At 49.4% G+C, this 27927-nt stretch overlaps 1 long non-coding RNA gene across 1 annotated transcript; it reads left to right on the top strand.

The window, feature by feature from the left end:
- The first annotated feature begins 1470 nt into the window (after nt 1-1470).
- On the top strand, nt 1471-26476 carry LOC144146830 (uncharacterized). The gene is made up of 3 exons (XR_013317742.1): nt 1471-1798; nt 4473-4655; nt 22103-26476. It is a non-coding gene; the product is annotated as an uncharacterized LOC144146830 (long non-coding RNA).
- The last annotated feature ends 1451 nt before the right edge of the window (nt 26477-27927 follow it).

Here is a 27927-nt window from a genome sequence, read left to right as displayed (position 1 = left end):
CAGCCTCCTGACACGGGTGGCTGCGGAGGGCCCACGGCATCATCGGCTGTCGGCGGCGTTTCGGAGGCGGACGAGCTGGTCCCCCTTCGGGACGAGATCGCCAGAAGTTTGATCGTGTACCCGCTCCCGAGGAACGTGGACCCGGAGAGGGACGCCGGCCGACGGGCCGCGCGCGCGCGCGCGCTGGCTCACCAGTACAGCGAGGACGACGGTGCGGTGTTTGTGGACGCGGCCAAGTGCCGTGGGCGACCGTGCACGTTCGTGGCGGTGGCCGCGCGGGCCTCCACCGGTGAACTACTGACGGCGGGCAACGTGTGCGCCCGGTCGGCGAGCCAGGCAGAGGAGGCGGCGATCGCCTTGGCCCTGGGCCTGCCCGGTGTGCGCACGGTGCTCAGTGACTCAAAGACAGCCATCCGCAACTTTGCTCGCGGCGTGGTGTGTGGTGGCACTGCGCGGCTCCTGGAGTCCTGGCGGACGACGGGGGCTGCAGCGCAGGGGGTCACGAAGACTACGATCATCAAGTGGTTCCCGGCCCACGCGGGCCGGGGGAGCTGGCACCCGGACTATGCAACCGCAACGAGGAGGCGGACGCTGCGGCCCGTGGTCTCGCCACGTGCCGGGTCGCGACATCCCGTCCGCTGTCGTCATCCCTCGAGGACTGCGGTGAAACAACTGACATCGACGACGACGAAGAAGCGGAGCCCCTCACCGACTACGGCGGGGTGCTTCGTTGGCATCGGGACCAGAGGCGTGCTTTTCCGCTCCCGCACCGGGACCTGTCTCGGGCGGAGGCGGTGAAGCTCAGGCAATTACAGACAGAGACTGTTCTGACGCCGGCGCTCGCGCGGCACGTGTGTCCGGACCTCTACGAGAGTGCTCGGTGCAGTGTGTGTGAACGCGAAACTGCGACTCTGACCCATATCATGTGGGGCTGTGACTGTGCAGTGCGCGACGGTGGGGGGGATAAACTGGACGCACAGGACCCGTACCCACCGGACGTGCGCGAATGCGTGGGCTCTGCGGAGCCTCAACAACAGAGGAGGGCCATCCAGCGGCTCGAGGCGGCTCTGGCTCTGCAAAGGCGAAAGGGGGCCCCGCGACCGCCCGTCCCTCCCGGCACTCCGCCCTCCCATGCGGGAGGTGGGGGTCGGGGGCCGACGGTGGCGGCCGAGAGCGCTACGAGTAGCTCGAGCGGACGCCGAGACCAACCGCCTCGGGGTCTAAGCCCGACGCCCTAGGACTTTTGCGACTTAGGGTGGTTAGATAGAGGGGACGCGACCGAGCCCTGCGTGGCCGGGAATCGTGTCCTTTGCACGCCGGATGCCCGAATAAAGTTCCATCTCTCTCTCTCTGCACACCAATCGAGATCGAAACCGAAACTAGTTTGGAGTACTGTGCAGCATTTGGTGTTTACGTTTTGAAAACTTTATAAAAGAGCACGCTTGTTCAAAGTAATCAGAAATGCCAATTAATAGGTAAACGTTTTAGTAGTTTAGGGGTCTGCATTTTTTAAACAAGTACCCAGCCTTTTGAAAGCACTGTCTACAGTTCCACCAGTTCATCTGGCTCCACTGGCAACAGTAAAAATTACAAGATGTCAGCGCCACCAGCAAAGAAATCGGCGCGGGCAGCGCGCGTGCGAACGGGAGCGCACGTGGAGATTTGAAGAACCTCTGTGCGTAAAAACAAATCTGTATTGATGTATTTGTACCGGAAAACTGTTGCCGCGCTGTGCGGAAGCATTTATGTTAAACGTGAGCACTTTGGCGTTCGTGGATGCTTTTTGTGACATTGAAAGGTAGGCATTGTTTTGCGTCCTCCGTACTACAGCGCCTAGAATACTGGCATGCTGTCCGCGCGTGTTTCCGCATGGGCGTGCGTTGGTGGTGTGTTTATTGTAACTCACCGGGAAAGTGTCAACGCTGTAATAGAACTTCGTGGAAGAATGTGAGCGTGTCATATTGGCGTTGGCCCCGTTTGAGTCAACTAATTTGCCCGATGTGCCCGTGCGTAGCTAGATGTTTTTGCAGGCGTTATAGTTAACGTTAAGCAACGCTTTAAGTTTAACGAGACGTGCGCGTTGCCGTGCTTTCGCGCATGCGCACTCCTGAAAACTATGATATGTTAATGTAGCGCTTTCTACGTGCCGTCGTGTGTAGCTGTGGTCATGGCAGTGACTTCGGCAGCGGCGATAGTTTGTCATTCCTCGCGTTTTCGGTTTGCAAATTTCTCACTTTGTTTCAGCACGGACGGCTCATTTTTCCTTGGAAGTGTCGCTGCCGTCGTTTCGACCAAGTTGCCTGGTCATAGAAAATAACCTCGAAGATTTAGATTTCGGTTCTTTGCGCTTGCTTGCAGTGAGGCGCATAGTCCTGTTGAAACTAACCTGTCATGCTATTGTGCAGACATCAGCTGGGGTTCTTGTACGCTAATCTGTGACGTTATGTCAGGTCCGAGTGTTTGTTATCGGCGAAGGTAAATAAAATCTGGCGAAAAGCCAACTTGCGAAACATAGTGGGCCTTTTTCCAGTACCGGTCCTCCTAGCGGCCGCCACGGTGAACGAAAGTCAGGACAGGAAAGATCTCCTCATTAAAAAAACTGGTCCATAAAACATCCACATCGCCCAATCCTTTCCTTGCCCACCTGCCACCAGTTTCATGAGCTTTTTTTTTTATTCTTTGTGACCCATCACTGGTGGTCCTGTGCTCGCAGCGTGAGCACCATTCCTTTCCTTCATGAGCGTTGTCCTGTTCCTTTGTAAGCTTTTTTCTGTGTGTGACGTAGGAGCTCACGGGGAGCTGCAAAAAAGGTATGTATATTAAGGTGCTGTACGAGAAAGCAGTAGCTGCTCTCCAAGCAGCAAGGTGAGAGGGCATGTATGGTATTGTTTGGATAGTGCCCAGGACTGCAGTGAAAGGTCGTTAACTTCAACAATGGGAATTTATGGATAATTCTTACTGTAGAATTTGTTCCATCCAAGGGCATTAGAAGTCAATGTATAAAAAAAGACTGTTAATACGAATGGAAGTTCTGCAACGGATAATTCGAACTACGTGCCACAACGCTGGTGGCTTGGTGGATGTTTCACGGTCAGAGGAACGCACCCGCCACCTACACACAAGGCTGCTTTGCTTTCCTCCGAGCTGCCTCGTCTCCAGGATTGAGAGAAAAAGTAAAATAGGGAAGTAAGAACAATCTAACATGCCCAAAAATGAACGTTTTGGGAGACATAGCATAGTTTTGGTGGGCTGCATCGATGTAGACCGGAGTGCAATGGGGCACGTTGCATTGACAGATGAATACAGAATATCTGAGGTGAGGAGAGCAGAGCGTCTTGCTGCCAGGGACGACGTGGTAAAGGAAACTGAAGCAGTAGTGCGGCTTCCCACACGAAAGCCATGTTCTGACCTAATGCTACCCATCTCTTCTAAGAAGGTGAAGAGGCGACCTTCCACAAATTAAGTCGTTAGAGCAAAAAGTGCTGAAAGTACAAATTTTAAACTGCAATCACGGACATTTTTCAACATTGAATTGGTATCCGCTGTGGTGGCTCAGTGGGTAAGACGTCGTGCTGCTGATCCCAACGATGCGGATTTGATTCCCAGCTGCAGCGTCCTCCGCTTTTCTGATGGAGGCGAACAGCGAAAATACCCGCGGCGCACGTTAAAGATCCCTATTTTGGTGCACATTAAAGATCCTCAGGTGGCCAAAAGTATTACGAAGCCCTCCACTACGGTGTGCCTAACAACCTGTGTGGTTTTGGCACATTAAACCCCGTAATAAATCAAGAACCAAATTGGTGATATGCCCTACTGCTTTCTTATCACAATGTGTCGTTGCTATTGTTTATTTTTTATTGTAAAACTGCGCGCGCGGATGGGACCGTGAAAAAGAGGTGGCAGGACTCGCAACTTTCAGTGTCCCGTCCGTGTCTGCGGTTTTACATTTTCGTATGCAAAACCGGTTTTACATTTTCGTATGCAAAACCAATTGTCCCAGAAATATCCGTTACTGTGCTATTGTTCGGTTTCATTAAGTCGAACTGAGACGGGTTCTCCTTGTGGTTCAAACTGATGAGCATTTACTGTATAAAAAATACGGATTTTAGGGTTATGTTAAATGCAGTTTGTTGGTATGCGTATTTTCTGCTACTTCTTTTTGATCTTCCAACTGCACCATTGTATTACAGTGAAAAAAGTACAGTAACATATCCTGAGCAATATAACCTAGAAATGATCAAAATTTATCACTTTCGATGCTCGAAGTATGCAGAGCCATACCGAGCATATTGCCAAACATGTGAAAATCTCTGGCATGGGTAATGTGTAACAGAGGACGTAACCTTTGTAAAAGCACAAAAGGGATTTTTTTCCCCCCTAATAGGTTCGCCAAAGGGCTTGCTATGGAGCAGAGTGGTATCAGGTTTCACCGCTGACCCAGGTGATCAACACAGCTCTGGATTTGCTTCCAGCCCCGCTTAGACTGACCTTGGCAGCCTACAACATTGCCACACTGCTTGGGAACCCCACAGTGGTGGTTGTGGGGACAGCTGTCATGGGCGACACCACTCCTGGTCCAGCTCCATGGGCCTGCAGTACTCCTGGGGGTGTGAAGGGCACGGATGCTCTGGCTGGTGTCATCAGCACTTCTCGAGGTGGGCCTTCTAAAGTTTTCATTGTGCAAACTGTAACATTGATTCCTTTCCTATTTGAGCACTTCAGAGAACTCTACAGACAACAGATCCCCCTACATCCATCGCTGTTTCTAGGTGGCGATGCCATGGTTTCCGTGAAATGTGTGTTTGAGTATTTGTCAGACGTTAAGTTTTTAAACCTCATTTCCTATCACGCATAATCAAATCTGGCCCTATACACCAGCCATCACCATTGCCGTTAATTGATTTTGTTGTTGTTCTGGCTTTAGTAGCCACTATTTTCTTTTAGATACTTTTGTTTGGCGCTCTTTACCCCAGCTGGCCTTGTGCCAAAAAACTCCAACCACCAACCATCATCATCATCTTTCCTATTTGTTTGGCTCCCAAGTGGCAGTGACAGTTTTTAAATGGGTACTTTATACTCTTCTTTCTGCAAAAAGTGGTGGAATATTACTGTTGTAAATTTCTGAGAGGACGCCCCACCCGGACTATTGCCCGTCCCATTGAGGATGGAATATCCAATTTACTAAAACGGCCCAACCATTTCCCACCCCTACAATTGCATGAACTCTGACATCTATGTTCATGAACAAAGCACCCTTTGTGAACGTGTCCAATGGTCGTTCGGGAAAAACCTTTGATGTCGGGAGCGCTGGTTATTCAGTTTTGAACTGAAGAGAAGGTGCAACTGCCATGTTTCTTGTGTGGCTTATGAGAGGGAGAAAGACGGATGTTATTGTTCTTAGAAACGGGAGGACAGTTTGCCAGGATGCCAAATTCGTCACTGCGGGAGTCTGGGGAAGGGGTAGCAGACAGGAATAAGCCGAGGGGCGGAGAGATTGGGGAAACGTGAAGGCGAAGAAGTTCATGCTACGCACTGAGGGAGATGCTAAAGCTTGGTGTACAAAGCATGCACGTTTGCCAGTGCTTACCGTTTTGGTGTTCTTTGAATGCTGCAGCATCTCCATGTCTTGGTGGCTCTCAAGAAATCTCGTTCAACCAATGCCTGGCCTCTGTAAGCAGCGAAATAGTGGTTCCTCCTCCTCCTACTCGCTCATCATCAACGCCTACTGCAGGGCAAAGGCTCCGCACAGTCGGACTGCTGTAGCAAGCACTTCGGCAGCTCCTGCTGTAGATTTTTCTGATTCCAGCAGCAGTGATGGGTCAAGCAACGATGTGGGATATTCAGATTTCACTTTGGATGACGAAGCTCTGGTTCAGGTGCCTCGCACTTCAACAAGCGCTGGCAGGTAATTTCGTTGTGACTCCGCGCTGTATTTAAAAACAAAATGTGCTTCTTATGTGACGACTGCGGTTTTACTTTTGTGTTTAGGGTCTCGACAACGTACGGCCAGGATATTTTGCCAAATGCACCGCGCCACATCGTGCTATCACCTTCAAGATAACCTGGTGCTCGTGTCAGATTAGCGCTGCAGGGCGATGCGCAACGCTTTTCGAGAGTGCTGGATTTTTTTTTCTATTTTTTTACCATCGAACTAATAAGGATTTTGTGCGAGAACACAAAAGAGTATGCTTGGATGCACATTTTATAGACTCACTCACCCTTTCAGTGCCTTCGCGGCGTGGCACAGCCGTCAGTTCCGCTAGGTTGATGGGCCCTCAAAACTCCAAAACTTGGTGTACACTGTTGATTTATATATTGAATCATAGCCAAGGAACGCAGGAACAATTTGTATATCTTAAAATTCCTGAAATAATTTTTAGTTTCGGTAAAATTGCCGATTTGTGTTTTTCGTATACTTTTCTTGGGGGCTTTTTTCTGATTACTGGACGAATAAACTGTAAGTAATTGTATCTGTAACAAAACTGCTGCTTTGTGTTTCGAAGAGCAATCTATGAGGTACAATTTCATGCATAGCAAGGCTAAGTGTGTCCAGTAGCTCAAGAGAAAAAAAAAAGTTTTGTGGAAGCACTCAAAATTGGCCGTTTTTCCGCCGTAATGAAAGAGTTAATGACCAACGGTCATCTTGCCATCGCATTACATGCCCTGCCTACGTCCATTTCTTCTTCTGAATCTCTACTAATATGTCCTTAACACGTGTTCGTTCCCTCACCCACTCTGCTCTCTTCTTGTCCCTTAATGTTACGCCTATCATCTTCCACTCCATTGCCCGCCGAGTCGTCCTGAATGTAAGTTGAACACTTTTAGTGAGCCTCCAAGTTTCCAAGTTTGATCCCTAGGAAAGCGTTATAGATGAAGGGCTGAGTCTCCTGTTTTATTCATACGCTAATGGGTTTAGTGATGGCAACCCAGGGAAAAATGGAGATGCACTGCTGGTGTGTCAGTGTGGCTACCGTATTTACACGATAGTAGATCGACCTGTTTTTCAAATTTGACAATCCAATGTCGGGGGGTCGACTTAGAATTGAAGTCGAACCGTCGACCGCTAGTAACGGCAAGAGAAACGAGAAGTCGGGGGTCTACGAGGTGGGGACAGCTTTGCACCCTCGTTCCCATGGTTATGGTCTAAAGTGTGAACCGCATGGGGCGTTTTCTGCTCGCGAAAATGCGCCGCGCTGACGCTGCCGCGAATGGACTTCTCCCTGTATGTAAACAACGTGACGTCACTCAGCGCACGTGCGCGACGGGTGGCGCCTGCTGGCGGCCGCGAAGTGAGGTGGCGGTTGGCAGAAAGCGCCTGCGCCGACGGCACGGCCTGGCAAATCCTCCCTGTTCCCGGCGCCCGAAAGGAGCGATGTGCCGTTGGTTCGGGCCGTCACTGGCTTCCCACATTGCAGGTGGGGGTCTAGCTATCCTAGCTGTGGCCGTCGCACCTCCATGTAGCTTTCCGCATCTACAACCTCCGCAGCACTTTCGTTTACCGTACGGTCAACTGAACGGCGACGCTTTCGGATAATCAGTGCGCGGCAGAACAGCCAAACGAGTCATTCTGAAGGTTGGTGCTGTTGCGACGCATCCCAAAATGTTTTTGAAGATTCTTTGTGTTCGGACACATACCAAGGAAAGCTAATTTATTGTTGCTTTCGAGGTCCGCTTAAGCTAAGCGCGGTGCCTCAGGCAGCTAAACGCTCCCTACTCTTGGTCTCTTCGCGTCGCCCGGAGACAGTGGCGTACACACGATTTCATGACGAGGGGAAAAAAGAAAGGTAAAGCATGAAAGGATTAAATAGTAAAATAGGCAGCAACGAAACAAAAATATGAAGAGCAAAAGGCAAAAATTATTTCAATAAAAATATCGCGATGATGTCGTTCTCTACGAGATTCACCGATTGTTTTCTTACCTTTACCCCAGTTAAATCTCGAAATGGTTCATCGTCATTGTGAGAGTAACATAGCAGCCACATATGGTTAGTGCGTATATCTTGCGACAGTGCACTAAAATATTTTCAGTAGTCATTATTTCATGATAGTTAAAGTTAGTGTCCATGTACGCCCGCATGCATACTCCAGCGTCGGGAGGCCGCAACAAATGAATATTCACTGAGTCTGTTCGCTAAAGGCAAACACATTTTTCGAGTCGCGTGAGCGGCCCATCTCGCCCCGAAGGCTACATGCTACATGTGAGCACGGCAAGCATCTCAGTTTTCCGGCATCCTCAAGGCAGAATATAATTGATCAAGGTAAACATTTATTGTACTTACAAGCAATGAATTTCGTTCGTCTTGAACAGATCGCCCCATAACAAAAGACCAAACTTTTTTTGTCGTTGTCGATCAGGCGGCAGGCGGCTATCGCGGATCCCTCGTCGAAACATTTATTTCGCGTCGCCTAAGCAGGTTAGGCATGCATTGTGTTTTTAATACAGTGCTCTACCTCCTCAAAACATGACAATATTTCGCAGCAAAAAAATTTCCGTCTGCCCCCTCCTCCCCCTCCCCCACCCCCCCTATTTCACTTGAGCAATTAAGTTTCTGCTGGTGCTTCATGATAGCAGATCGATGGTTGATAAACAGTATCATTTCATTGCACGAATCAGCGCGGACTGCCAATGTAGACGGTATGACTGCGCTTTGTAGAACAGCTGAAGTTCGAGAATGCGAAATGTTGCTACGAGTAAGAGCAGACTATGTCGCTGCTTTGGCTGCCAGCCTCTTCGGCACATTACGCGCATCCACAATACACGCCGAATTTACCTCTGTGGGGACTCCGAAAAGTCTGATGCCGCTGATTTTGCTCGCAAAATTTGGGTAGCCGAGAGCACAGCAGCCCACCGGCATCAGAAAAGCCAACACGTAAACAAAAATTCCACTTTTGCGCGCGTCTAATGCAGCCTCGCTGCATACGCGCCGCGCGCCGGTCCGAATGTTTTGCCAACCACCCTCCCGGCCACACCCAGCACGTGCGATTTCCGTGACGTCACGGCCGCCGCGTGACGTACCCCGGGAGAGGTCCATTCCAACCCGCATGCTGCACGCTACGCGATCGGCGGCGGCAACATGGCGGCGTCACCAGCCGCGAAGAGGTGCGCGTAGCTCCAGCGACCGCTTGTAACCACTCTTTAAGATATCACTGAAGGCAAAAACGAAGACGTTTGTGCAGGAAAGGAGCTGATAATGCGGTCGAAAACGACACTATAAAGCATTATCCGCGCCGCTAGGGAAAGCGCCAATCAAATATCCGCCACCGTGGTAAGCCTAAACATCTCCGGCGGCGCCAGCCGGTTGGGGCAAGTTGTCAGGCTCCTCCCACTACCGCGCTCGTCACGCATCATACCGAGGTAGAACTGGTAGAACTTAAAAGCAGCAGAAGCTGCCGTGCGCGCGTAATCGTCGACGCCGGCGTGAAAAAGTATCCCGCGCAACACCGACGCGCACGAATTGCGTGCAAAAACGCGCCAAGAATCGTTTTATTCGTTTATAATAAACAAAATGAGTATTAGCGAATCCCTTGATTGAATGCGCGGCGCCAACGTAGCCCAAATCATATCACATTGTTCAGTACACTTCCGAACGCAATGATGGGAGGTTCCGTCAGCCGCCATGTTGTTTGTTTTGGTATCGCGCCGCAGTGGCCGCTGCCGGTTTCTTCGATGGTTGTCATCTCGCAGCGAATGTGCTCTTCCCGCTCAACCCACAGTGCATGGTTATTCCTGGTGCTTATACAAAAGAGAGAGAGAGAGAGAGAGATGACTTTATTTGATGCCCGAGATGGATTCTGAAGGGTGGACGACTTGGACGGTCTCCCTCCCTCATCCGTCAGCCAGGATTCCTTGGATCCTCGCGGCGGCTTCGGCCATCCGGACTGCTGTCAGTTGTGCCTCCGGTGTGGAGCTGAGCAGAACAGTCTCCCATTGTTCTGCAGTCTTAATTTTGTAGCTTCTAAGTGTATCTACATCGGATTTGCTATTATAGCCATTCGTATTTTTTTGGAGCTTATGATAGGACCATATCATGTGGTGTAGGTCGGCTCTGCTGTTGCATAAAGTGCAGAGGTTTGAGTAAAGGTCTGGGTAGCAGCGGTTGAGGGAAACAGGGCTCGGAAAAGTGTTCGTCTGCAACCGTCGCCACGTGACTGCCTCTTTCCTGGAAAGAGTGTGGTGGGCCGGTGGATATTTGCATCTGGATAACCTGTAGTGATTTATTATATCCCTGTATGTGACTAGCCTGTCTTTGTGAGATCTTGTAACGTGTGCTTGTTCTTGGCTTTCCTGCGACATCTTGTGTGGGGATGATGGTGGTTGTGGTGGCAGCACAGCTCGGTTGACCAGAGCTCGAGTGGTTGCGTGTGCCAGTTCATTCCCCTGTAGGCCGCAGGGGGCCGGAGTCCATATTAAAAGAATTTTTCTTTGGTGAGGGGTCTTCTCTAATAACGAGGCTGCTGCAGGGGAGATCCTGCCTTTCGAGAAGTTAAGAATGGCGGACTTCGAGTCGCTCATGGTTGTGGTTGCTCGGGTAGAATTTATAGCAAGGGCTATGGCCATTTCCTCTCCCTGAGTGGGATGTTTGGCTGGCGTGGATGCTGACGTCACCGTGACTCCGTCATTACTGACGACTGCAATTGCCATGGCGTTGAGACAAGAGCTGCCGTTGTAGTAGTCGGCTGCGTCAACGTAGACAATCTCCCGTGGCTCACAGTGGGTTCGGAAACGTTTGTCAAGGGCTCGTACTCGAACTTGTCTTCTTTCCACATTTAGCTCTGGATGCATATTCCTTGGTAGTGGCGGGATGCGAATGTATTTTCGCCATTCGTGTGGGAGGTCAGCTTCATTTGGGAGGGAACTTCCACTTCGGATTCCTAGTGACTGCAGAATTTGTCTTCCCGTTTTGCTTTTAGATGGCTGTTCTAATTGGGCTGTTTGTTGCGCTTTAATTAGTTCTTCAATCGAGTTCCCCGCACGGGGCACCTTGAGCAATCTTGGTGACGGTACTGGCGATACCGCGGACCCCGAGCCCCCAAACATAAGCTGGATCCAACCGTGGCGATGTGTTTATAGGTGGAGGGTTAGAAACCACGAACGGTGGCCGTCGGAGCCCAGGTCAAGCTCCGGCGGATGGGCTCCCTGTCTGTTTATCAGGCAGGGAGCTCCGGGACCTCCTCAGCTATCAGGGTAAGGTTGTGGAAGAAAGTACCCCCGTCCCCTGCTTCTATACATACTGTATGGCATTTTCAAAAACCCCCCCCAAACGTGATCGGTCCCTGAAAAGGGGCCGCACCGAAGTATCTTTTCCCCAATTGCCATCTTTGACATTTCCTGAACCAGATCATTACTCTCGATTTCTTGTTATGGAGTCCCTCAATCCAACCCACCCTCTTGCATCTCAGTCAGTGTTCTTGATCGCAAAATATCTTGAAGCCATAATAGCAAAATCATATAAGTGCAAAAAACAAAGGTCTGGTGAACTACTAATCGAGGTAAATGACAAGCAGCAGTCCACGAAGCTTCTAGCTCAGACTAGACTGGCTGATCTAGACATCAGGGTCACACCCCATCGGAGCCTCAACAGCTCGCAAGGTGTGATATCCGAGACAGACCTCCTGAACGAAACGGATGCGGATCTCCTTGCCGGCTTGAAGGATCAGGGCGTCACTGCCGTGAGACGCATCACTATCCGCAGAGACGACAAGGAGATTCCCACCAAACACATTATCTTGACTTTCGACCGCGCAGTTCTGCCACAACACATCAATGCAGGTTTCATCCGTTGCTCCATCCGTCCCTACATGCCGAACCCGCGGCGCTGTTTTAAGTGCCAGCGGTTCGGGCACGGTACAAACTCCTGCCGTGGCCGAACGACGTGTGCAAAATGCGCGTCGCATGACCATCCGAGTGACAACTGTACATCCGACACCCTCTCTTGTGTGAACTGCGGGGGGGCGCATGCAGCCTACTCCCGCAAGTGTGAAAAATTTCAAATGGAAAAGAAGATAATTAACATCAAGGTCACGGAGAACATCACCTTCCCAGAGGCGCGAAAGAGGTTCGCCTCTTTCCCTCTGGGGAGGTACGCAGACGCGGCTCGCTGGGGGGCGGAGCGGCGTCTGGTTTCCACAGGGACCCAGTTCAGCGAGTCTGACCTGGTCCCACCCCCGCCCCCCGCTGGGTTGCCTCACACAGCCCAACCCGGCACTACGCCGCTTGCTGAGGCAGCAGCGGTTGTGGTGCAAACCACTCCTGTCGGGACCGGTGCCGCTCCCGCCTCTGTCTCCCCGTCCTCCAGTCCGTTGGAGGGTACCGAGGTGATGGACACCACGGGCCCCGCACCGGCTCCCACCGTCACCGCACCGCCCGTGCCACCTCTGGCGCCCCCGACGGTGGCGGCTCAAACGAAGGGCTCCCGAACAGGGGCCAAGTCCGGGGGGCCCGGTCCGTCGGGCACCCCTCGGACATCCGACGACGAGATGGACGTCGGGCCGTTCCTGCCTGCAACGCAGCGCAAGGAGCGGCCACCGACTTCCAAGCCTACAGAAAGGCCCAAAAAGCCCAATCCAAGAGTAACAGCCCCGAAAGACGACACATGAACACACACGAACACACACATTCCAGTCATTCTTAAATTTAAACAATGGGAACAGAAAATATTATCCAATGGAACTGCAGAGGCCTCCTTAAAAATCTTGACGATGTGTATGAGATTCTGCATGCCAGTCAGCCAAGTATTATGTGTCTCCAGGAAACCCACCTCAACTCTAAACAAACAAATTTCTTAAATAGGTACATGGTATTCATAAAGGACAGGGTTGGCTGCACCCACTCTTCAGGAGGTGTGGCCATTATCGCCCGGAAATCATTAGCATGCCACCCTGTCACTTTAAACACTGTCCTCGAGGCTGTAGCGATCCGTACCATAATATTTAATAGGTTGATAACGGTATGCTCTATTCACATCTCTCCTGATTTTGCACTTCTGAGCTCTGATTTCGAGGCACTGGTTGACCAGCTGCCCGAACCATACATACTAACAGGCGACCTTAATGCGCACAACTCTCTTTAGGGCTCCTCCAGAACGGATGCCCGAGGTCGCCTGTTAGAGAAGTTTCTTACATCCTCCGGAGCATGCCTTTTCAACAAAAAACAGCCTACATACCATAACTTAGGACACAATACATACTCTCATCTTGACTTGGCTATTGGTTCCGCAGTTCTCTTTCCATGTCTTGAGTGGGGTGTGGGCTCGGACCCATATGGTAGTGACCATTTCCCCACTTCATTAACGTATATAGGTATAGGCCCGAGCAGTCCATCTTCCCATAAAAGGTTTAATGAATCAAAAGCAAACTGGAGCACATTCACACAAACATCTCAACTACACCACACATCCATAAAACACCTACATGTGGAGGAAGCCGCCCAACTCGTCACGGCGCACATCCTCGACGCCGCCGAAAAGTCCATTCCCCAGGCCTCCAGTGGGTCCCGCACCCCAAGGAGGCCCTGGTGGAACGAGGACTGCAGGCGGGCGCGAGAGGCCCAAAACAAGGCGTGGGGTGTCCTTCGGCGGTACCCCACGTCAGATAACCTCATTTCTTTTAAACGGGCAAAGGCTTTTGGAAAGCGAGTGCGTCGTGAGGCGAAAAGGGAGAGTTGGCGCACCTTCCTCACTTCCATCAACTCATACACTGACACACACAAAGTCTGGACACGAATACGAAAACTAAAAGGACAACAGACACACAGCCTGCCCCTGGTTAGTACAACAGGGGACACACTGGAAGACCAGGCTAACACACTTGCACAACACTTCGAACACGTGTCCAGTTCAGCACACTACACAAACACTTTCATGAAACACAAAACATCTGTAGAAAAGAAGTCCCTGCGTGATAACAACAAGTCGCACACTTCTTACAATTCTCCTTTTTCAATTCATGAGCTGAAGGTTGCTCTGAGCACATGTAAGCCTTCAGCTCCAGGTGCAGACAAAATCACATACACCATGATACAACACCTACACCCAAACACTCTTGAAACACTCCTACATCTATACAACAACATATGGCTTTCGGGGCACATTCCTCGCTCTTGGAGGGAGGCCATAGTAGTGGCTTTCCTGAAGGAAGGAAAGGACCCTTCCTCTCCTGCTAGCTATCGGCCCATCGCCCTTACAATCTGCCTTTGCAAGCTCTTCGAGAAGATGATAAACAGGAGACTTGTGTACTTCCTTGAGTACAACGGTCTTCTCGAGGGCTGCCAGGCAGGCTTCAGGGCGGGGCGATCTACAAATGACCAACTTGTCGCCCTTGAATCATACATAAAGGACGCTTTCATTCACAAACAGTTTTGCACAACGGTATTTTTTGACCTTGAGAAGGCCTATGACACCGCTTGGCGTTACGGGATCCTAAGTGACCTAAAGTCTTTCGGTGTTTCGGGCCATATGCTCAACACCTTTGCTAGTTATTTGTCCGAAAGAACGTTTCGCGTGAGAGTAGGTAGCGCACTCTCAAGAGTTCATGTGCAAGAAAACGGCGTTCCGCAAGGTGGAGTGCTAAGCTGCACTCTGTTCATAGTTAAAATGAACTCCCTTGGGAAGGCATTGCCACCTACAATTTTTTATTCAATGTATGTAGACGACATCCAGCTATCTTTTAAATCATGTAATATGTCCATCTGTGAGCGTCAAGTCCAGCTCGGTGTCAAAAAACTTGCCAGCTGGGCAGACAAGAACGGTTTTAAAGTTAACCCAGAAAAAAGCACCTGTGTTGTCTTTTCCAGGAGGCGTGGGATCCATCTGGACCCAGACATTATCCTTAATGGCGTATCGATTCCTGTGAGGAAGGAACACAAGTTTTTAGGTGTGGTGCTGGATGAAAGGCTTACGTTCATCCCTCACATTAAACAATTGAAACATAAATGTCTAAAGGCTCTCAACATTCTTAAAATCTTGTCCCACCAGTCGTATGGAACGGATAAGCAACTCCTGTTACGTATTTTCACAAGTCTAGTGGGGTCTAGATTGGACTATGGGAGTGTTGTGTATGGGTCAGCCACTAAAACAGCACTTAAAATGCTCGACCCAGTGGTTCACTTGGGGCTTCGCCTCTCTTGTGGCGCATTCCGTACGAGCCCTGTACAGAGTCTTTACGCAGAGTGTGACAAATGGTGCTTATCACACCAGCGAACCTATGTTGACTTGTTATATGCCTCTAAAATTTCATCAATGGACAACCATCCTTTTAAACCGGTTTTTAATGATACATCCACATCAAAACTCTTTTTAAATCGCCCGTCCATTCCTGTTCCCTTCTCGCTCAGAGTAAGGGACGAGGTCACTATTCATGAGGTCTCCTTTGTAGACACATTCAAGTCATCTATCACTGATCTTGTAGCACCATGGCATCTTCGTCCTGTTGCATGTGACTTGTCTTTCTTAAAATACAATAAGAACAGGACACCGAAAAGTGGGATTCTGCAGCATTTCATGTCTGTGCAGGATAAATACAAGGCAGCAGAGTTTTTCAGCGATGCATCGAAAACGTTCACTGCAGTGTCTTGTGCGGCGCATGGGCCCAATTTTGAAGCATATAGAACCATGAATGTAAAGACAAGTATTTTTACGGCAGAAGCATATGGCATTTTTCTTGTTGTAAGTCACATAGTTGAACATCATATTCCTAAATCCATCATCTATACAGATTCGCTGAGTGTCGTCCGTACATTGTCATCCGGAGAGTCCTCGAAAAACCATGTAGTTAACCTTGTCTTGAAATCAACTGTGCTGGCATATTCTTCAAACCTTGAGGTGACTGTGTGTTGGGTGCCAGGCCACTCTGGCATCGGCGGAAATGAACTGGCGGATGAAATGGCCGCCAATGCTGCACTCCGAAACACAGTAGACATAACAACACTACCTTACACAGACCTCAAGCCACACATAAGACAACACTTGCGCAGAACATGGCAAACACACTGGAATGAACAGACAGACAACAAACTACATGTAATAAAGCCACACTTGGGACGGTACACATCTGAATCGCACAACAGACACACGGAAGTCGCCTTGGGTAGGCTGCGGATAGGGCACACCCATGCAACGCACTCATATCTGCTGACGGGATCTCCTAGACCCCAGTGCGGCAGGTGCGGAGAGGCCCTATCCGTAGTGCACATACTAATCACATGCAAGGCACTTCACACAACACGACACAAACACTTCAGAGAACTCTACAGACAACATATTCCCCTACATCCATCGTTTTTCCTAGGTGACGATGCCATTGTTTCCGTCAAACGTGTGTTTGAGTATTTGTCAGAAGTCAAGTTTTTAAACCTCATTTCCTATCACGCATCATGAAATCTGGCCCTTTACACCAGCCATCCTCACTGTCTTTTATTGATTTTACTTTTGTTCTTGCTTACTAATTTCAGTGTCTAAGTTCTCACCTCTCATATTTAACCACTGTTTTGGCGCTCTTTGCCCTAGTTGGCCTTGCGCCATTAACATCCAACCATCATCATCATCTTCAATCGAGTTACTGATGCCTAGTGCTTCGAAGCGTTCGTTGGGTGTGGTAACAGGTAATCCCATTGCTTGTTTATAAACTTTCTTAATTAAGCCATTAATTTTTACTTTCTCGTCATTTTTGAGCTGTAGGAAAGGAATGCTGTAGGTGATTTTACTAATTACGAAGGTTTGTACGAGCCGTATGAGCGTGTCTTCCTTCATACCTCTATTCTTGTTTGCCACTCTGGAGATGAGTCACATGGTGAGCTGAGTGCTCTTCTTGAGATGAAGGATTGTCTCTTTGTTGTGACCATTCGATTGCAGTCATAGGCCGAGGATTGTAATGGTGTTGAAAACTGGGATCTTCTGGTTGTTGGCGTAGACGCAGATGTCGGGATTCGATGAGTCTCTCTTCCGTCCCCTACTGGTAGGCCGGTAGATGAGCAACTCGGATTTTTGAGGAGAACAGTCCAGTTCACGTTCTCGAACATAATTTTGCACCATATCTACTGCCTTTTGTAGGGTGTCTTGAATGTGGCCATCGCTGCCGCTGCCGATCCACAGAGTAATGTCGTCGGCGTACAGACTGTGGTGAAGGCCTTTGATGTTGCTTAATCTCTCAGGCAGGCCTAAAAGTGAGACATTGAAAAGAAATGGGGAGAGCACAGACCCTTGAGGTGTACCCCTACCACCCAGGGCAAAGTCACCCGACTCAAGGTTGCCGACGGAAAGGGAAGCAGTCCTGTTTGTAAGGAACTCTCGGATGTAATTGTATACTCGCTTCCCTGGGGCTATCTTGGCTAGCCCGTCTAGTATCGCTTCCTGTCTGACGCTATCGAAAGCCTTGGTTGTTGAGGTCAAGACCTAAGATTGCCCTTGTGTCCAAAGGAGAAAGTTTGTCGCCGTCGATTATTTGATGTTTGATTTGTAGCATAATATCCTGGGTAGAAAGCTTCGCTCTGAACCCTATCATAGTGTGCGGATATAGGTCATTGTCGTCCATGTAGTTGCTGATACGGTTAAGAACGACGTGTTCGAGGAGCTTGCCAATACAAGATGTTACAGAGATTGGTCTTAAGTTGTCAATGTGAAGCTTTTTTCCAGGTTTAGGTATCATGACTATTTTTGCAGTCTTCCAGATTTTGGGAAGGCTGCCTCTCAACCAGCACTCGTTCATGAATTTAGCTAGCGCAGTGAGGGAAGTCTCGTCGAGGTTTCTAAGCGTCTTGTTGGATATGCCATTGGGTCCCAGTGTCGACTTTGTCCACAGCTTTTGAACAACCGCACGGAGTTCCTCGACGGTGATTGGTCGGTCAAGTAAGGTGTTCTCTGGTCCGGAGTAGTCCGGGAGCTTTACGGGGGGTTGGAGCCGACGTACTTGTCTTTGATTATTTGTATGAGCTCGGCATTTGTCCCATTGTGCACGTGGAGAATTCTGTTTAACTTTAAAAAGCTTTTCTTTTTAGCATCTACCGCGCATACCGTGAGCGCATGGCTCTTGTGGGAGCATCGATCATTAGAGCCGCCGTGTGGGTTGACGGAAGAGCTTCTCTTTGTGATATGATTTTCTAGGTGGCGCTCACTTTTTTTTTTTTTTTTTTGAGAGATGCAATTTTTGGGGGTCGACCTACATTCGAGTCGACTTACAATCGTGTAAATACGATAGTTTTTGACGTAATATTACCGGGAAGTTTGCCCATCCTCTACATTTTATTTTATAAGCCTCTAGTTTTGGTGGGGGTTCTCTCAGCACTTTATCGTAATTATTATTGTGCAAGCAATGGATGATGCATGCCGATAAAATTTGCGCCGTCGACGTGTTGAAACAGAGTAACAGAAAAACAAACAATGGAACGCGTGTGGTGAAACGCACGTCACAAGAGCCACAAGCTGGTGTCAACGTTGGTTGCGGGGGAGCTGTGCTTGCACCACTATGTGTACCCGACACGCTTTCTGTCCGACTTGTGCACACGTCCCATCACCGCTTGTACATGTTATGAAATTTAGTGTGCAGCGAGTGCAGGACTGTGTAGGCAGCAAGTCAGTATGGAATGGGAATGTCACCTACGAACTGTAGATTCCTGTTGGCAACAAGTGGAGTGGCAGGCAGCCAATGCTGCTGCTTAACTATGCTGTTTAACTATGCCAAGCCTGCTGCTTTTTTTTACTGCGGGAAAAACGGCCGAAATACACACACAACTGTACTGAGCCTAAGAGTTATTTTAGGAATTATAAGATATACAAGTTGTTTCTACGTTCCTAAGCTGTGGTTAAATATATACATCAACTCTGACACCAAGTTTTGGATTTTTGTGGGCCCACCAACCGAGCGGCCCTGACAGCTGTGCTGCTCCGTGTAGCCACTTGAGAGTAAGTCGGTCCCCCTAAAATATGCATCCAAGTATACCTGCTTGCATTCTGCTGCTGCTGCTGCAAAAAAAAAAGAACAAGAAAAAAAATCCAGCACTCTTGAGAAGCGTCGCGCGTCGCTCTGCAGCGCTAATCTGACACAAGTGCCCGGCTATCTTGAAGGTGGTAACGCGATACGGCGCGGTGCGTTTGGCAAAATATCCCTGCCGCACGTCTAGACCGTACACATGAAAGTAAAACAGCAGTCGTCAGATAGGAAGCACATTTTATTTATAAATACAGTGCGAAGTCAAAAACAAATCTTGCCTGGCAGCACCTGTCGAAGGCTGAGGCCGTTGAATGGGAGCGTCTTCGTCAGAGCAAAAATCTGAAGAATCCGCACTGTTGCTGGAGTTATCACTGCTGCTGGGGTAAAAAAAAATCAGCAGTGTTGTGGGGCGTACTTCCACAGCACGCGCCCGGCTAACCACGGACGCACACCACGCCAGTAACGGGCAACTGACCCCAAGGCTTTATTCACCTTTGAATATATACACATCGGCAACTGTGGAAGTGGTGCCCTCTCTCGATCGGTAGCACACACACCAATGGTCGCCGTGGTGCCATCTGTCTATATGAGCACACACTACAAGCAGCATCAGCGGCCAAAGTCCGTGAAAGTGCTGTCCGCCTTTGCGGAGCACAGTAAAACAGGATGCCATTTTTGCCCAGCTCGCTGCTACCTTGGGTTCAAATTTCACTCCCAACGCTGGTTACACACATGAAATGTAAACAAATGATAATCAAATAGCAAAATAATTTGTCAATGAATACGTTGATGGCTTTAGTTGTCTGCCAGGCGCCATTTTGAGCTTTGGCAGACATTTAAAATCATCAGAACGCCGTGTCCTATGGCCTATGACGCTGTAAGAAATGAGTTAGCCAAGAGAATGTGACCACTGATGACGTTAGAACACAGAGCACAATGTACTACGGGCGTGCTAGAAACACCCGTTGCAGGCTTTTACAGCTGGAGCAAGGCATGTGCATCAGGTCAAGCCTTGTGATTATGAGGGGAAAGAAATAGCTGCTCATGTGAAATTTAGACCCACCAATGGATCTTTCATTGATTGTTTTCTAGAGTATATTAGGGCAAAGATCTTTCCTTATGTAAATTTGCCACGTGAAAAGTTCCCGGACTGTACGGTGATTAGTTCTTGGTAGAGGTTTGCGAATATTCAAAACTTTACGCACTTGGTAAATACTTTTTACCATTCAGTTCGATTCACAGTGTAGTTGTTTTTGAACGTTCCAAATTTAAAAGTAGTAAAACAATTAAAGCTGACTCTGCAGCACGACTTGCAAACTTTCGAAGTTTCACTGCACCATCTGCTCCTTTGGATTGGCTTTCTTGCACGACGCCAAAGCTGTGCAAGAAAGTCCAACACTTGCAGTCCTTGCACAAAACAAGGGCATGCATACTGTGAAGTATGTTGGCCGAAGCGAAACACTATTCGTGCCGAATTTATAAGCCTAAAAGAGCTTTCGTGCCGATGCGGTGGCATCGGGAAGGAACTGAGAGTTATTGTTGGCAATGCTTGCAGTAAGGTTACACCCGCTCGCTACTAGCAGGCCTGTAGAAACGGCCACTTTTCTGTTTGGAGGGACCAGCCAGTTCTACTTCATGTATCCATAGCATGTTGAGGAACCTGCGTTACTACAAAACAGTGTATATTTCTGTCATCCCACTGCTTTGCCGTCTTGGCTTAAAGGAGTACTGACACCAATTTTCGACGTTAATATTATTGCACAGTTAGCTTCCTTTACTCACCCACCACGGTGGCTCAGTGGCTAAGGTTTTGTGCTTCCGAGCACAAGGTTGCGGGTTCGATTCCCGGCCACGGTGGCCGCTTTTCTGATGGAGGCGAAAAGCAAAAATGCCCATGTGGACGAGATTTCGGCGCACGTTAAAGATCCCCGGGTGGTGAAAATTAATCCGGAGCCCTCCACTACGGCGCGCCTCATCGCCTGCGTTGCGTCGGCGTGTTAAACCCTGCAATCAATCAATCAGCTTCCTTTACTCAACAGAATACCCTGGCTGAAATATGAGCGGCTTGTGACGCGAAGAACATACTTTATTAATTGGGTCTCATTTATCGTGCCGACTGAACAGCACACGGCAAATGCACATCAGCGGGACCTCATCCCATGGTAGCCAAAAGAAGTTACACGGACAGCGCTCGTCAAAAACTCATGACGTCACATCACGTGCGCGGCCCCGCGAGCGGAGAGTGGGCGCCGGCGCATTTACAAACATGCACGTAACCAGAGCTACAGGCATAAATAACCGCTGCCCAAAAAGGCAGTGTTGGCAAAAATGAAATTATACACATGGGAAAGGAAGTGATAATATAGCCCGGAATCTCAATAGAAGTTGCCATCGGAACTTTTATTGAAAGCGGTCATCGAATTTCCGCCGCAATGGTAGGCCTAGTACCTTCAGGCAGCTCTGCCATTCAGCTCCGGCGGCGGCGCGGACGAAACAATGCCCTCACCGGCCTCCGCAGTGTTTTGATGTCCGCACAAAGCGGTGAGGTCATGCCGGGATTCTGTCATATGCGCCTTTCGGGCTGAAAGCGCGGGAATTTGAAACAAACGATTTTCAGGCCGTTCAATGTAATTAATTATCGCGCGCTGAAGTATTTAAAGTGGTGTTTCGGGTTCGCCAGACCATTAAGCATCGATGAAGGCAATAAAAGTGGGACATAAAATTTTCGTGTTAGTACTGCTCTAATACTTCATTTTTAATTTTGTGTACCATTTTCTTAACCTACACTTACGAGTACATGAACACTCAGATGTGCTAAACTATGTTTAAGTGCCTGCATGCACACTAAATCAAAGATATTTGTAGTATGTGAACATATTTGGTTCGAATTGCAGTCAGTTTTTCACCAATCGTAGTTGACAATGCTCAAATCAATTTGCAGTTAGTTTTTACTGATCATGTGTGATTTGCAATCCCAAATGCGATATTTGCACACCGCGTCTTTTGGGCTGTGTAGCAGCGACTGGGGCAAACACATTTGTCGGGCTCTGGTTTTTGTGTTTCCTTAGTGTTTCTCCCACTTTCTTTTTTCAGTTTTGGGTCCGTGTAGACGTCTGCGCGAAATCACTGAGCTGTCACTTCGTGTCACTTTCCACCTTGAAATTCTCTCTTCTGCATGCAGGCAAACGGGGCCCACAGCGTTGGCATTCCCACCCAGTCTGAAGAGTGCGAGATGTCTTCTCAGGTCCAGGACCCAGCGTGATGCAAGTGCAACAGCGCTAATGTCACAGATGAGTGGTGGTTTTGCTATTCTTCTGCTTCTCAGAATTTTTTTGCTCGAATTGGGAAAGCAAATACAATGTCCCTTACTGCCCTGTGTCTCTGCACACACAACTCTGGCTAACGACCGCCAACTTTTTTTTTTCCACAATATTTCGGACTTTGTACTGTAGGCAATGGGACAGAAGCTAACTAAGCCTTCGACACCCACATAAAAGAATAATTTTGTCACATGTGGTGTTGTAGAATAATTGGTTTTACAAAAAAAAAATTGATGCGATGAACTATGTAAGATTGTCACAATGACATTTGCTTGCTATTTCACCGGAAATATTCTTCTTAACCATTATAATAGCGAGGCAACCAGAGACAGACATGAGGCATTATACTTTTCATCTTTGAATTTATTCACAGTCTTGTTTCCAGCCAGCCTCCCTTATTAGTGCGTGCTGCTGTGTAGGAACACCAACTGCTCAACGTGCTCAGGGAGAAGGTGTTCTCTTTGAGCGGTGACAACATTTCCTGTCGCCGAAAACGAGACACTTGTGTTATTGGCACTGATAAGTACAGCCGAGCTAGCCTAGACAATGGCTTGGCAGCACCGAAATTTTTCCACCAAAGGAAAGGGTTCTCTGAGCGTGGCTGTACAGGTCTATGGAGGTACTCCTCCACCTCTTCCTTCAGTCGCTGGGAGCGAGAACTTGATGAAGTGCTGGAGGCAGCTACACTACCAAAAACATTCCAGACGTGCGTAGGTGCATGGCTGACGGTGGGCTCCTCCCCTTCCTGCCCCTGAGGCAGGCTCTTCTCCAAAGAGGAGCAAAGTTCACCTTTGAGCCACTGCCTCTCGCGAGCGTCATAACACACCGCCTTAAATCGTGGGTCCAGTGCTGTGCTAAAGGCACGTGGCACATGCAATTTCATGTCACCAAATCTGCACTTCATTGCATGAACGAGGTTTTTTGCAAACATGGGTTCCTCCCCATGACTCTGCTGCTGCTGGGAGAGAAGAAGTTGCATGCAATGCACCAATGGCAGTACTTGTGAAAGGGTGGGGTGTTCTTCTGAGCAACATTCTCTTGTTGCATCATCAACACACTTCAGGACAAACGTCAGTGATGTCAGCAGACTCCATTTAGCTGAAGTAAGGACCCCCAGTGAGTCTTGTTCCGACAGGTCCAAGGAAATTGGCTGACGAAGCTTTAAGAGGCGGGACAGCATTTTGAACTCGCTATTCCACCTTGGTGCGACGTTTTTTGGACAACTTCGAGGGGCTCCATTCCTGTGCTTTTCTGTACATCTCCGAGGCAACCTCTGGCCAGGGAACTGTGCTTGTAGTGTCCTACAATTGCCCGTGCCTTGACACGCAGCTGTTCAAAGTTTGGAGGGTCCCTCTTTGCGCTGTGGATGCACAGCTGTAAAGTGTGCGCGAAGCATTGTATGCTTGTCCATCCTGTTTGCGATGCCGTGCCCAGAAAGTTTCTCACATTGTCAGTGACAATGAAAACTGGGCAGTCTTGAGGTAGTCTCCATTCCTGAGCTAAATCAAGGAGGACGCGCTTTAAGGGTGGGGGGGAGATTGGGTTGTGGAAATTGCCGAAAAAAATCGATTTTTGGAAACTGCCTGCTTTGTCTTCCAGAACTCATATTCTATGCCATATAAGAATGTGGTGCCGAAAAATGGCCTCTGAAGGCGCTAAAAAAATTATTTTGTCAGGGGAGGCAGAAGTGAAATCAATTGCAATGACTGGAAAAAAAAAAAAACACCCATTATTGCGATGCTACATCAGATCAATGGGCAAAAGCCCAAGAGGTCATTCTTGAGCAAGGACTATGCATCAGATGCCTTTTGAGAAACATCAAGTGCTCTGTAAACTTTGAGAGCCGTTTTCTCAAAAGTGCATTTCAAGCATTCCCTGTTGGTCGTGGAGAGGATACCACCCGCTGGACAGATTTTGTTCCTGTTTTTTTTTTTAATCCTTGAAGTGTTCTGCAGGGTATAAAATTTCCTGATTTGCAATTTAGGGCCTTGTTATTTTTTTATTTAGTATTTATGCCAATATTAGTTGTGTCCAAATGGTTACAGAAAAAAAACACGAGTTAAAAAAAATTCTAAGAATGTCATACCCTGTAGTGTTGTTTTGACTACAATTTAAAGGTATTCAGAGCTTCCTACCACGTTTTGTCACTTCACTAGGCTTTCCACGAGCGGGCAGCATGTAAATCTCCATAACATAAAAACTGCTTTTGATATCGCCATTTAGAGGGCTTTCCAAGGTGCCTACCAAATTTAATTACGCAACGCCGAGAAATAAGAAAGTTTGCTTCTATCCTCACCTCGCCCATAAGTTTCTGGGTGTATATAGGGCCCTCGGGCATGTACCGGCATGCTAGGTGGTACTAATTTCGAGGCCGGAATTCTTCATCGAGCAGGTGGCACGTGAACGAGACGTAGCTATCTCTAGACCTCGCCGTCCACCCGTCAGTCGTCACGGAATAGCATAGGGGCCATGGCTAAAGTGACTGCCTTTGGATTCGTTCCCTTTCCTCAGCATAGAGTTCCGGCACAACGCTCTGAGAAAATGTTCTCCTCGATGAGACTTTATACTCGAGCAGTGCGGTACAGTGTACTAGAAGAGAGAGGTGTGTCGTTTGGTGCCGATTAGGAGTGTCCCTTTTGCGATGAAAATTTCTGCTGAGGAACTCCTGTTGTAAGCAGCTCCCCTGGTGGCCGCTGCTAACCAGTTGGTTTCAAAAGTTTTGTTTGTTAATTAAGTTAAGCCTATTTATTGCCCGAAAACAATCTTATTTCTTCATTTTATGGCATGAAGTTTTGTAAAACCCCTCAAGTAACGGTTTCGTTTGATTTAAAAACTTATAGGTGGCGCTGGCTGCGACAGGAGTTCCCTGGGGAACACCTGCGCTCCATACAATTTTTTTATCGCAAAAGGGACCCGCGCTTTCCATTGCTTTTTCCCCTGAATGGCACATCTCTGCCTTTTAGTACACTGTAACTGCGGCGTGCATCAAAACCTAGCTCCTCCTCAATTGGATATGAATGCAAAGCAGCGGCGACAAGCTGCGCAACCTTCTTGGTTAGCAGTTTAGCACGCTGACCGCCGCCACCTTTCAAGGTCGGCTTGAAGAAGCCGGAGCTTGCTGCATTTGCGTCGGTTGCCTTTGTGCGCGTCGTCTTTGTGACCACCCACTCCGGGTTGACCTCGATTCCTCTACGTCTAGCCGCCTGCACCAATGGTTTGGGGAGCGTGAGACGTTCGGTGTGTGGAACATCAGACTTCACGCACACACGGCCTCAAATGCGTTACCTTCGCTGTATTCAATTTCTTCCAGCACACACACAGCGCCATTGACGAGGACTAGGGAGTGTGTAAATATCAAATTTTTTGATAATGAATCGAATGTGAATATTTCGCTTCAAGTATTGAATTTAATTGGAAGCTTTTTTGACTAATAAACTTTTATTTCACCACAAATGTATGTTGAAAACAATGTACCATATTTACTCTATTCTAAGCACCTCCTTTTTTCACTGTCGTGATAGTCGTGACAAAACAGTGCTTTTTCTTGCTGTGAATGAATGAATGAATTTATTGTAAACAAGGAAAAGAAAGACCACCAGCAGGCCTACTTTGTCTCACCTAAGGGTGGACACCGGAACGCCTGCTGGTGTGGGGGGTGTGGGGAATGGGGAAAACAATTGTACAGGAAAGGGAGGATAGAAAGAAGGAGAGGATACATATATACAAATATACAGGTCTAACAGGACATATATATACAATATATACAAGGTAAAGACTAAAACACGAAGACAAAAAAAAAACAAAAAAAAAACAAAGCACCCACACACACCGTTTAGTTTATGTGGGGAGAAAGCGGAGAGCTGGGAGGAGTCCTGAGGCATTCAGGTAGGACCCCAGGGCCTCATGGACTTCGTCCCACTCTCTGGCACTGCCTGGCAGCCACAGAAATTCTTCGGGGGGCCGAGCCCCTCCCCTGAAGGCGGCCAATAGTTCAGTCCTCCCTGCCACAAACTGGGGGCACTCCAGCACCAGATGTGGCAGGGTCTGGACAGCCGCTCAGTAGTGCTGGCACGACGGGTCATCGATGAGTGCTAGGCGGTGTTTTCGCTCGGCTGTCCACACGCACCCCACACGTAGGTGCAGGACAGCCGAGCGTTGGTATCTGGGCATCCGTGTGGCCCGGACGGGTGGTGGGGCCTCTCCAGTGGCCAACCTCGGGTCCGGGTGCTGGGCCCGTACATGTCGCTGTATCAGCAGGCGGGTGTCATCCACAGCTGCGTGGGCTGCCGTGGGCTAAGGGGGCAGCTCGTGGGCGTCGGCGGCCAGTTCGTCTGCCCTCTCGTTGCCCTCCAGCCCAATGTGGCCTGGCACCCACTGCAGCCGCATGCGAGTCCCCCGCTGGGCCAGCCGTGCCACCTTGTCCCGCACGGCCTGCACCAGGAGGGAGTGCGGGTCGCCCACCTGGATCCGAAGTAGGGCCACTCGAGAATCACACAGCAGGGCGCAGCGCTCGGGGGTGGCTCCAGCTCCAGTAGAAGGTCCAGGCCAAGGCTTACGCCCGCCATTTCGGCCGTGGCGGATGATGCGGCGTAGTGCAGCCGGGCCTGCCTGGTGGCCTCCCCCAGCACTGCTGCCGCCGTGGCCGAACCCTGCTGCTGCCGCATGGAGCCATCCGTGTATACCAGGGTGTGGTCCTCCAGGTCGCCCCACACGACGCCCCGAGCCAGCTGCAGCTGCCCGCAGTGCGACATCCGCCGCTTGCTATGCAGGCCCGGGATGTCTGCGTAGGTGAGCCCCCGGTGAGCCCCCGGTCCCTATGGCGGAGTCCCTCCCCGACCCGTCGAACATGGTGTCGCCCGTCTCCCCGCCGGCGCACCGACTGCAATGCTCTTGCTCGGAGTGAACGGCATCCAGCTCGTCCATTACGAACGCAGCAAGCGCCATGGCCAGCCGGCTGCGCTCATCCTGAGTCATCCGACGCCCGTGCAGTCCTCGCAGGTGCTCAAGCTGCCGATGAAGCGTCTCGAGTATCGCCACCAATGCGGCGTTGGCCTGCTGCAGCTCGGCGACCACCGCCGCCTCTTCGGCGATAGCTGGGGATCAGTCGATCACGGCCTCGACAGCTGAGGAGCTTGAGCTCACCTCGCTGTCTGGGAAGCGCTCGATCGGGGCCTCTGTTGACGCGTTGTTGTGTCTCGTCAGGCTCCATGCTCGCTGGTGATCCCGAACCCACGTCGTCGTTCCCCGTGGCACTCGTGCGCTCGGGAGAGCTCGCGCGCGAGTTGTCCGAACTCATTGCTCACCAAACGTAAGCTCCGAGGAGGCAAGAAGCGCTATTTCTTCCTGATAAAAGAAAAAGTTTGCGGGAGCACATGAATGACACGACCGCCATGCGTGGCCCCCTGGTGGGCCACGCTGTGATAAGCAATTGTCAGGCCCCCAACTGGTGGGCCAGCTATAAAACTGACAGTACCATAAATCTACCAAATCTTATGACATCATTCATTGCAGACAGAGCTGGGCTACACTCAACGGCAGAACCTTTTAAAGAACCTTATGTTCACTGCAAAACAGTCTGCCAAAATGTTATAGGACTTGGAAATTCAATAACACATTACAATGAAAATAAAAGGGTAGGCTTTCCAGTAAACGCAGAAACAGACAATAATAATAATAATAATAATAA

The sequence above is a fragment of the Haemaphysalis longicornis genome, unplaced genomic scaffold (genome assembly GCF_048455015.1).
Source record: "Haemaphysalis longicornis isolate Haplotype H1 unplaced genomic scaffold, Haemaphysalis longicornis Haplotype H1 scaffold_7, whole genome shotgun sequence".
NCBI classification, from domain to species: Eukaryota; Metazoa; Arthropoda; class Arachnida; order Ixodida; family Ixodidae; genus Haemaphysalis; species Haemaphysalis longicornis.
The sequence above is the reverse complement of the archived record's forward strand: the minus strand, read 5'-3'. Positions and strand labels throughout refer to the sequence as shown.